The sequence below is a fragment of the Lactuca saligna genome, chromosome 2 (genome assembly GCF_052625555.1).
Source record: "Lactuca saligna cultivar CGN05327 chromosome 2, ASM5262555v1, whole genome shotgun sequence".
Classification (NCBI taxonomy): domain Eukaryota; kingdom Viridiplantae; phylum Streptophyta; class Magnoliopsida; order Asterales; family Asteraceae; genus Lactuca; species Lactuca saligna.
This window is the reverse complement of record NC_136418.1, coordinates 110,893,921-110,906,365: the sequence shown is the minus strand read 5'-3', so window position 1 is coordinate 110,906,365 and position 12,445 is coordinate 110,893,921.

Sequence of the window (12,445 nt, the reverse complement as noted above, 5' to 3'; positions counted from 1 at the left end):
TGGGGATTTATAATGTGAATCTAAATTTTCTCTAATTACTCATTAATATTCACAATGTGAAATTGACATTGTGAAAAAAAAAAAAATCATAATGAATTCACTTGTAGCTATCATTTTTCACTATTAGCATTTTAATATAAATAGATTTTTAATGGAACTCTCACATTCATATGTAAAACACTCATATTGATAAGAAAATAATATTTTTTTCATGATTACATCTCGTAGGAATTTATAATGTGAATCTAAATTTTCTCTAATTACTCATTAACATTCATAATTGTGAAAAAATAAATCATACAATATCTAATGAATTCACTTGTAGCTAACTTTTTTAACTATTAGCATTTTAATCATTCGTAAATGGATTTTTAATGGAACTCTCACATTCATTTGTAATTTCGAATAAATATTTACATTTTCATGTGAATGTGAATAAGTTCATAGGTAAATCTAATTAATTTTAGTTGTATTTGTTTCTAGTTCAACATTTTAATCATTTATAAATAAATTTAATGAAATTAACTAGTGAGCTTATTTATATTTGTTTCTATCATATGGTCACATTCATATTAGGAATACCTACGAATGAATTAAATACAATTCTGATTCACATTGTGAAATCCAGCGAGCTGAAATTTCAGCAAAAACTTGTTTTTTGTATATCGCGTGGATGTTTATTCGTAGATGACAAAAAATTATGAATTTCTATATATTTATTTTTTCGATAAACAATAAGCCCAACAAATAAAAATAAAAGAAGTGAGTCTTTTTTCTAGTCCGTTAAATATGTGTGCTCCACAAATAGACTAAATGGCCGGATGAGATTAATCTTTTTTTTCTTTGGTTTTCAAATAGATATTGTAAGAATTTTATGTCTTTGGTTTCTTGGTTCCAAAACCCATTGAATTTTGTGTAATTTCCCTACTTTTTGCTAGGATTTGTTTCTAATTAAAAAAAGATTAGTCTGGTGATATAAATGTTTAATTTAGTCACTTCTTAAACTTTTCTCAACAACAAGATCTATGTAACGATCATAAATTTAATGTATTATTAATGATAATTGATAAGTAAGTGGGTGGTAGGTTTTAATGTCTATGTCAAAAGGTCATATTGATCATAAGGAAAATTTCGTCAATTTATGGATTTCATGAACTTTTGAAATCTTTAAGTCTTATAAGTGTGTTAATATAGGTCATAATAGCTTTGTAACAAAGTTCAATATGAAAATAAGTGAATTTAGTAACACATTTTTTATTTTGATTATAAGGATAAATTGAGAAAATTTATAATTTTGAATGCCAACTTTATGACTTAATAAATTAAAACATGTAAATGCTTAGTCAAAAGTGTCTTAACGAAATTGTTAAGCTCATTCCCATCTCCATGTGATAAAGTTTTTAAAATTTGGAGTAAGTATGATGAAAATATGATAATGCAAAGATAGAAGAAAATAGTGAAAATTTGGATTTTATACAAGGATAGTATATGGTGAATTGCAGGTTACACGATAATCTTAACATGGGAAGTACATGTCACGTAAGATCAATTTAAAGTAACAGCGAAGTATGTTATTATCTATTATAATAAGCGAATATTTTTTTTTTATCACGTGTTATCTTCTCTTTCACTTGGACACATGATATTTTCTAGAATTTTTAAATTTTCTATTTTCCACTTGTTATATTATTGTTTTTTTTTCATTTTATTAAATTAAAATTTCATATTTAATATGTAAGGTAATATATATGTAATTGTTATATTATTGTTTTTTTTTCATTTTATTAAATTAAAATTTCATATTTAATATGTAAGGTAATATATATGTAAGGTATTTTTTAGAAAAGGGTTTATATATGTAATGTATTTAATACATTAAAGCCTCATTAATTATAATAATTCAAATTTTTTCTCGGTTTTGTTATAAATTCAAAAATTTCAAATTATTAAAGTTTCATATTTAATATTTTTTAATTAAACTCATGTAATACATGGATTTCACACCTAGTTATTGGAATATGTAATGTATTATGTTTACGTTGCACATAGTTTAAGGGTTACACAACGTGTATCAAAGTATGATGCTTAGTTAAGAACGTGTCGTGTACGCATTTAAAATGACACATCGTAACTTAGCGTATACACGACCCATACATGATATCTTACGCTACACGTAAACGTGTATCCATTATATGATATAATATATGAGGGTCGATCTTTTAGCCCTTATCTAGACACACACCATTTTAAAAGCTGAGAGGGACGAATTCTGAATGAGGATCCATGGTTGAAACTTCTACCAAGGAATTTTAAAAGAGGATCAAGCCACTTAGGTGCTGTTTGGTTCGCAGAATGTTGCTGAAGGAATTTGAATTGGAATTGGAAAAGGAATCTGTCAGGAATTTGAATCCAATTCCATATGGTGTTTGGTTAGTAAGAAATGGAATTGAAATTAATTCCAGAATCTGTTTGGTCAGTAGGATATGGAATTGGAACTCATGTAAAATGACATAATTACCCTTTTTGTATGTTTGCTTAATTTTACCTTGTTTTCTAACTTATATGTAAAAATACATTATGAAAAGTATAAAAATAGTAGATTTTCGACGGTGGTGGTGGTAGTGGCGGTTGGTGGCGGTGATAATTGTGGGTGGCGATGATGGTGGCTGCGACGGTGGTGGTGATGGTGAAGATGGCATTGATTATGGTGGCAAAAGTAGTGGTGATGGTGGCAGTGTCAGCTGGTGGTGACAGTAACGACGATAATGGTGCTGGTGGTAGCAGTGGCGGCTGGTGGTGGTAGCGGCGATGGCAGTAGTGTTGGTAGTGATGGTGGTGGTAGTGTTATTAGTGGCGGTGGTGGTGGGTGATGGCATTGGTAGTGGTGGTGGGTAATGGTCGTAGTGGTGGTGACGGTAATGGTGATGGTGGTGGTCGGTGACGATGGCAACGGTGCTAACGACGAGGATGGTAGTTGGTGGTGGCATCACATGCAGTGGCGGTAGGTGGTGGTGGTGGTGGCGGCGATGGTGGTGGGTTGTGGTCATGGTGGTGGTAGTGGTGGTTGGTGGCAGTGGCGGTAACGGTGGTAGTGGTTGTGGTGACGGCGGTGGTGGTGGTGGTGGTCGGTGGGGCGACAACAATGGTGGTAGCGGTGGTGGTAGTGGTAGTGGTGGTAGCGGCGGTGGTAGTGGTCAGTGATAGTGGTACAAGGGTATTTTTGTAATCTGTCACTTTCCTTGATGAAAAGGAATGTTTTCCATCCAACTTTGGAAGGAATTCACTTTCCTCCATATGGTGGAAAATTTATTTCATTTAGGAATCCTTTTCCCTCCTATATGTCCAACCAAACGCATGAATTCGAGGGAATTGGAATCATTTTCCCTCAAATTCCATTCCTTTCCTGCCAACCAAATGCACCCTTAACTTTTACTAGTGGAATCAAGGCATACCCCTTCTTATCATTCCTAAGTTCATGTATTATTCAATGGTGAAATTGGAAGAAATTTTGATAGAACTTATGATTAATGTCTTGAAATGTTAGTATGAAATGACAATAAGTGTTTATGAAGGTTTGTGATAATCGGATACACTTCAAGTATGAATAAGAAACGAAAAACTAATCTAAGAAAAATAATCAACAAAAAGTAAATGACACAGAAGTTCTCCAAATTGTTCATTTCACAAAGAAAAGAGGTTTTGTCTTCACAAAGAAGATGATCACAAAGATGATTGACATAAAGCTGTGTTGCACAACATTACAGTTTGCCCTAATGTTGTATATATACACTAATCTATACATGTATATCCCATGATTGACGTGATTGTATCTAATCTATAATAAGAACCGATGTTATCAAAAAGATATCAGATTTGTGATCTATTCTATATTTATATATATCATTACCTAATAAACAAAGATTACACAAAGTATCTATATTAAGTGCTGACACTGGTGAACTTTATAAGATGGCACTATCAATGTGTAGAAGCTGACGTAGATTAATCAACGTATCATGTGTTTGACTCATCAGATCATAAGGTGTGACCTTATAATCCCCCCTATTTGATGATGTCAAAAATAAACATTTCTAGTATATAAGCGTAATAATGAAATCTTGATTTTTGCAGTGTTAACAAATGCTCCCCTTGAGAAGATACAATGGACAAATGACTTGACTCCTCTTTGGAATGTGTTTTTTTGTAGTTCTAGAATTGAGATTTTTCTAGTATCGAAATACTAGCAAGATTTTCAGCTTTACCAGCTCTTCTCCTCCTTTTTGACATCAAAAACTAACGTTGAGTAGATCAGAGTTTCAACTTATGTAGTAAGATTGTGATGTATTCTGATATCATAGGCTTAAACTACCATGCACTGACATACTATTTCGAGATCTCATCAACGTGTGGTTTCATACGCTGAATCGTAGATCTCTTTTATTAGAAGAAGAATGGCAAGAGTGGATAGGTGCATGTAATATATCACGAACAATGATATACCCATCGTCACAATATGTCAAGCTCTCATCAACGTATGGTAAATTATGCTGAAGCATAAAACTTTAAAGAAGAATGTAAGGATAAGAATGGATTGGTGCGTGTGATGGCCTACGATACATAAACTATCTATCGACACAAACTTTTGAACTTTTATCAGTGTGTGATTTTACACAGTGAATCATCAAGCTCCTTATAGAAGATAAAGGAAAGAATGGATTGTTTCGGTTATGTTGAGGTGAAATCAACGTGAATCATTAACAATTTAACCCATCACCAAGAAGTGGTTTAAACTTCCGTATCATAGAGTAAGTTGCAATCTAGAATCAAAGATTCACCATTAATTCATAATGGTACCATGTCTACCTCAAACTAGGATATCAGGGACATGAACAACCCTTTGGAATTTAAGGACCTGACAAGTATCTCCATAGTCCCTAACCATAATCTCGAAACCCTAGAGCCTCCTTGAGTGTTGTGAGCTCCTCATGGGTGTGTTTGAAGCTCGTTGAAGGAAGAGAAGCTTTGCACAAGGTTGTGGTTTAAGTAAGAGCTTTCAGATCTTGATTCTCTGCTCCATTTCCAGCACATTTCGGGTATAAAGTTCTAACCTTGCTTAATATTTTCTTAAATTTATTCTTAGGTTAGATTGTATGATTTTAGCCATTGATGGGTGGTTGATGGGGAAGTAGAAGTACCAAGTGTTTATTCTTTCAGATCTATAATCTTCATGAGCTCTTTTGACATAAAGGTGTCAACTTTATGGGTTTAAGGGCTTCATGCATCCATTAAGTCTTTTATTTAGCCCTTTTTGAGCTTTTGAGCTCCTTCTAGTCATGCTTAAGCGTAAAGATGGAAACTTTACGTGTCCATCTAGCCTTATGGGGTCAGATCTGCATTTTAGGGTATTGTCCTTGATGATTAAATGCTTAATGGTTACGCCCTCCCTCTTTCAAGTCCATGGTTTAGGTTTGGACCCACATAGGTGGTTACTAGGGGTAAAGTAGGAAACTTTACCCTTCTTGATCTCATTTTTGTCGAGATCTGAGCTTTGGAGCTCTTGGATTCAATGAAGGCATCTTAATGCATTAAGCTGTTGGGTTTTGGGTGAACTCGGTGAGTTGGTGGGTCAACTCGGCGAGTTGTTTTGGTTTATCCTGTTTCTGAGTTGATGTGGGTCAACTCGACGAGTTGATTAGACAACTCGGCGTGTTAGGTCGATATGGATTATGGAACTTGTCTTTTGGTTTATGTCTTTAACTAAGTTTGTCCCAGGGGGTGCTTGAAGTAATCTGAGTTGGATCTAAGGAAAATATAGCCTTAGGATAAGGCCCATATGGGTTTGGGCCTAATTTGGAAAAATTAGGCCATTAGTGGGCCTTTGTGGATCTTTTGGTTTTGGGCCTTCTTGGTTATTGGAATTAGGCCTCAATTTGTTTCATATTAGGGTCAGGGGTAAAATGTTCATTTTACCCCAAGTATAGTTGGTAGGCCTTGGGATAGATTCCAATTGCTAATTGGGTGTTATTTTGATGTGATAGTTCGGAGGTATCGTCAGGGAAGCAACTAGGGAATTCTTTCAGTAAGCTTCTGCATTCGAGTTGAGTCTTCTCATTATTCTATTGGTCGAAGGCACCAATGCTGATCCATTTAGTTATGTATGGTAGGAAGACCCGGGTTGAGCCTTGGCATTTTTGTATGAAAGACCAGGAGGCGGCTCTTGGTAAATGTTATTAAGTAGCAGTAGATTGTATGCTAGTTGTCTTTGTGATACTTGCATGGAAGACCAAGAGTTGGCTCCTGGCACTTGTCTGTAAGACGCAGGGTTGTGGCTCCCATCCTGGCAAGGAAGACCACGAGGTGGCTCGTGGCATAATGGCCAGACTATTATTGGCACATAATACGCCCTCATCAGCTTTAGCCTAAAACTTTGGGCGCTAATATCTTTGAGTCAAGATGTAACAAACACATCCAAACACATGAAAATAAGAAATGTATGGTTTTCTTCCTTTCAGTAGCTCATAGGTATTTTTCCCATGATGTTTGACAATAATAGACCGGTTTTGGGTATAACAAGGTGTATTGACGGCTTCAACCCAAAATTACAATGAAAGACCAACTTCAACAACCATAGTTCTTCCAGCTTCAATGAGAGTTCTGTTTCTTCTTTTTGCAATTCCATTTTGTTGGGGAATTCTAACCGTCGAAAAGTTCTGAGAGATTCTTGAGACTAAGCACAAATCTTCCAGAGAAGAGTTTCTAAATTTAGTTCCATGATCACTATGTAATTGCTTTACGTTGTGATCATAGATCCCTTCTCATTGCTTAATGAGAGCAATGATTTCATCAACAACATGACTCTTCTTTCTAAAAAAGACTACCCATGTAAACCTTGAAAATTCATCTATAATCACAAGAGTATATTTCTTCCCAACTCTTGGCTTCATCGGAACTGGTCCAAAAAGGTCCATATGAAGGAGATGAATAGGTTTGATGATTGAAGAATAGGACTTTGGCTTAAACGAAGACTTGGTTTTCTTCCTTTTTTCACACGATGAGCACAGTTTGTCCTTGACAGTGTAACAGCCCGGAATCTCAAGTATTGTTAAAATTATATTTTGGGTGTTTTAAGGGGGGACTCGGCGAGTTGGAGCCAGACTCGCCGAGTAGGATCGCAGACCTGGTCGCGGGTTCGCGACTGGACTCGACGAGTCCAGATAGGGACTCGGCGAGTCTGCGCTGTTTAGTGAAAACCCTAGCCGTTTAGGTTTGGGACGTATAAAGGGGACTTATTGGCCGTCATTGTTCGTTTTAGCCTTCTGGGAGGAACCCTAAACCGATTGTGTGCATCTGGAGCAAGGCTAAAGGCCATTGGTGATTTTGAAAGAGTTGTTGTGCAAGGAAGAGAAGGGCTTGGTTAAAGGAACAGCAAGGGAATCACGTTCTGAGGTTTGGGGACACAGAGAGTGCATTATTCAGGTATGAATTCGGGTATACTCTGCTATGGTGATGTATTTAGAGGATTAGGGTTTATGGAACCCTTTTGTGGATAGATTGAATGTTACCCTTGTTCCCCAAACGATTGTAACCCTGTATTAGGACCCTTGGAGGTCCAGAATACCCCCATGTCTGTGCATTTCGGGAATTGGTGAAGGTTTTGGATTGAAATCCTTATACCTTAGGTCAACATGTGAATTATAAGTCTTGGGGTGTAGCATGAGCACCGAAATAAGGACCATACATAATGGATCAGTCTAGGAAGGCCAGACCTATGAATGGTCGGAGCAGTTCTGACCTTAGGGAGCAGTTTGAGCGGCTGCATGGCATGGACTCGCCGAGTCAGATGAGCAGACTCGGCGAGTAGCTTGAAGAATAGTTGGGACTCGTCGAGTTGTTCCTCAGACTCAGCGTGTGGAGTGGGGGTGGCCCCGCGATTCTTCCAGGAGTAACTCGTCGGGTCAAGGAGGATACTCGACGAGTAGAAGGGAAACCTTAGAGGATTGGAGGACGACTAGACTTGCCGAGTAGCCAGAGCACTCGCCGAGTCCGGTCGAGTTGACCGTGGACCGTTGACCAGAGTTGACCCATGTGTGATTTCTTAGGGTCAGTTAATGTGGAAGATAAAAGTATTAATAAGAGATATATGATGTTATAGGGAGCTTGTAGCTCGGCGGATCAAGTACGAGGGATTTCAGGAGTTGCTAACTTTCAGTATCCGCGAGGTGAGTCTTCTCACTATACTGTACCCGGAAGGGTTTGACTGTGTGACCGGAAGGTCGGATATGATATGTGATATACGTGCCATATGTGGTAAGATAATTACTATGCGTGCTATGTATGTTTATATGGGTCGGAAGGCAATATGCTACGTGACCGGAAGGTCGGATATGATATGCGATATATGTGCTATATGTGGTAAGTTAATTGTTATATGTGCTGTGTATGTTTTATGGGCCGGAAGGCAATGTGTTATGGGCCGGAAGGCAATATGTTATGGGCCGGAAGGCGAATATGTTACGGGCCGGAAGGCGATTATGTTAAGGACCGGAAGGCGGGTTGTGTTGTGGACCGGAAGGTCAGGGCCTGGAAAGGCGTATATGCGTAAGTTGTATATTGGGGAACTCACTAAGCTTCGTGCTTACAGTGTTTTGTGTTATGTTGTTTTCAGGTTCTTTCAGTAACACGGGATGACACCGGCTCGATTGTACACACCAGAGAAAGAGTCAAATTTTGGAGGATCCTGGTTTTCTATTCAAGTGAAAATGAAACTATGCTTTGTAATTCAATTATGAACGAGATTTTTAACAAGTGTTTTAATATTAAAATGATTATTTTAAATGAAAATTTTTGCCTTGAAATTTACGGCGTTACAAATTGGTATCAGAGCCTTGGTTTGAGGGATTCGGATGCGCCTTCGGGTAAATCTGGACTCAAACTGAGGAAGTAAGAAAAAGTTTTCAAATAAATAGTTTTCTAAAAGTGAATAAGAGTTCAAAGAGAAAGCAAGAAAGAGCAGTGTGTACAATCAGCCAGAGCCAAACGGTGATTTCCCAAAATACCCTTACTTTTGTGTTATGAAATATCTATGATGCACTTTATGAGATATTATTGCATGCTAGAGACAGGCTAGGTATTTCATATGTTAGGACTAGAGTGGCCTGATTTGTGATGCCTTAGCCTAGGACTCGTTGTTATATGTGTTATGTTTTGAGTATGTGATGAGTGAGAGTATCCAGTTAGAACCCATGAAGGGTAGAGTTACAGAGTTTGGTGGTACTTTCGAGGATGAGCTGAGAAGTTGGAGTTATCACAGGGAGGGAGTCCTATGTATTCTTCGATGCTCGAATGCTGCTTGCTTTGTGCTTTGTGGAACTCTCGATGATGGGAGTCAGCTACTAAGTGAGTATGACGATATTCAGGAGGTAGATGGCTGACATCATTAGGAGCTCTTCAGCAGCTGATAGCAAAGAAGTGGGAGGACGATAGAAGAGACTAGGGAGTAAACCTAGCCAGATGAGTGCGCTGCTAAAGTAGAGGATTTCGCTGGAGAGCGGGCACGTGCGATGGGATTGGTGAAAGAGCAGGTCGAGCAGCTACTTAGGAGCTCTGGGATGGTCCGTGTGGAAAGTATGGGTAGATGTGGTAGGTAGTATGGGCCCGTACTACTGAAAGCAGAGGACCCATACTTGATACAGGGAGCATTCTGAAGGTCCTAAGGAACGGATTGAGGAGTGATGTTATGGTTCGAGTACCATACATCGGAGCAGATTGAGGAGTGATGCTATGGTTCGAGTACCATACATCGGAGCAGGTTGAGGAGTGATGCTATGGTTCAGGTACCATACATCGGAGCAGATTGAGGAGTGATGCTATGGTTCGAGTACCATACATCGGAGCAGGTTGAGGAGTGAAGCTATGGTTCGGGTACCATACACCGGAGTATATTGAGAAGGGATGTCATGGGATGAGTACCATGGTTCGTAGTGAATGATGCTTGTGATTATCTGGTTGTCCGGTCATGATCGATGAGGTAGAGATCGGACGCTAGGGGTTTTAGGCCTGTAGACCCTGATTGAGTATGGAGAGGCGTTTCTCGAGAGGAAAGGCGAGTGCCTATCAGAGTATTTTGGTAAGGAGTTAAAGGGAGAGGAAAATTTCGGTCTGAGTCGAGCAATCAGTCGATAGAGGAGAGGTCACCTTCTAGGTGGGTAGTGCCATTTATGTTCGTGTGCAAAACACGAGAGGCCTGATGTTTCAGTTTTGGATTTGGGAGTACACCCTGCAGGTCGTTATCAATAATGATTTCCTCAGAGTATCAGGTAGCAGGAGTGCCGCGAGGCAGTGACTTATCGGGAGCAGACAGTCAGTTGGGACTGAGGTAGTCGAGGACCACACCACACCTAATTGAGAATAGTAGGTTGTGTTATAGTGGTAGCAGTGGGGAGTTCAGTCGAGTTTTGCAGTGCAGAGAGTTTTCGTCTATGTTGGGAGTGGGTCCTTGTCCTTGGGACGATTCCGGCGTTGGAACATTGGTTGATGAGTTGAGGTGAGAGGAATGATGATTTTGCGGTGCAGTCTATGAGCCAGGGATGTTATTGACCAGTTGAAATGCTTAGTGTTAGATTGGTATGGGATTTGGAACGATTAGAGGCAGTTGTGATGAGAAGTTCTTGGAGAGTTAATCAGAGGTTCAGGGTATAGGGGGTTGATTGATTTCCTTAAGGGAGGAATTATCGGGCGTTGCGTAGCACTTTCCTGGAGCAGGTGCAATTTCGCTGGTGAAAAATAGTCGTGGGTTGGTTGTGTGCTAATTGGTGATGGTTCGAACCCTAAGTGGGGGAGAACCGGGTGCAGTATGTAAGAAAGCAAAGATTTGTCAAGAGTAGTTATAAGTGGAGTATAGAGATATGCTGTAAGAAATCATGAGACCAGAGATGTCAGTGATCGAGGAAAGGGGTCAGAGTGAATTAATGCGGGAAGTACTTGAGGAGGAGGACGAATGTATCCATGACAGGTGATTGGTGTTGTTGCAAGTAGATAGAGAATGATTGGGCGGCCAACTCCCGGGGTCGGCATGCGTATCCTTGTTTGGATCTTGAGCGTCGGGAAAAAGAGTTTCGGAGAATTATCAGTATATTTCGTAGCGTCAGCATTTTCTCGTATTCCAATCGAGAAATTATATGCACCGAAGTTGAAATGTGGGAAAAATGTAGATCTAATTATGGGGTTCTAAGGAAATGTATTATTGTGTCTATATGATGCTTGGGGCAGGAGATCAGTGGTTGTGGCAGGATCTTGTGGTGTTCTGTTGGGGTACTCTGAGATATCCGGGTATGATATCTTTATTTAGGAGTTACTAGTGAATCCTGAATTGAATCGACGTGTGGCATATCAAGTATCTGTGAATCTAGTGGGAGCCCTTCGAGTATGGGCATCCAGGGAGATTATTTGAGAGAGTGGATTTTCGCAAAGATGGGCATTTGTTATGTTGATTGCCTCCAGAGTCTGTGATGGATATTCGAGCCGTAGTACTCCCTACTCAGAGGGTGTTGTGATGCTGCGTGGAGTTGCAGTACTCACTAGATGGCAAGAGAATTTCGATGTTGGAATGTTTTTCGAGCAGTGCATGATGTGGAAGAGTTGGGTTTGAGTAGCCCTGGTATTGAGTCCTTGGAGCTTGGATGTTGAGTCGGGGGCGAGACGGGGGTCTCCGTCTCTGTCAGGAGATGCGGGGAGATACGCAGGGAATATGCGGAGCAGAAACCAGAGATTTGAGTTGAGACGATCCTCGGTTGGATTGTATTTTTCTCGCATGAGGAAAAGAGGATTTCGTGACTTGCGTGTCACTGGGCTGGGATAGTGGTCACGGGGAGGAAGTTAGTGGGACACTTGGATCATGATATGGGTGACGTTTGGGGTTCAGCTGTGGAGCCAAAAGCTGACCTGGTACTCAGTCTTGAAGAGGAATATGAGAAAGGAGCTTATCCTGATGACATCTAAGGACACTTTAGAGAGAGTGAACGATTCAGACGCTCGAAGACATGCTTCGGGCATGTGTATTAGATTTCGGAGGAAGCCACGGTACGTATTTATCCTTGGTTGAGTTGTCTCATATCAATAGCCATCATTAGTGCATTGGTATGCCGCCATTTGAGCTGTTGCATAGGAGGTGGTGTCGGACCCTCATTTGCTGAGGAGAGGTAATGCATGGACCCGAGAGTCCTTGCGAGCAGATCCGGAGCATGTGCGATACATGGAGTAGTGGCAAGGTCGTCAAGCGGATTTCCCTAGGTAAGGGAAGAGAAAGGTACGTTGGGGCTAGTGCAGCATGTGTATGCGATTGCAAGAGGAGAACTCGTGAGAGTTGCTCTGAGAGTGAGAATGGGTCTCTCAATCGTCCCGAAATGGATAAGGTGGGCTTTGGATCGGGGATCCGGTGATTCATGGT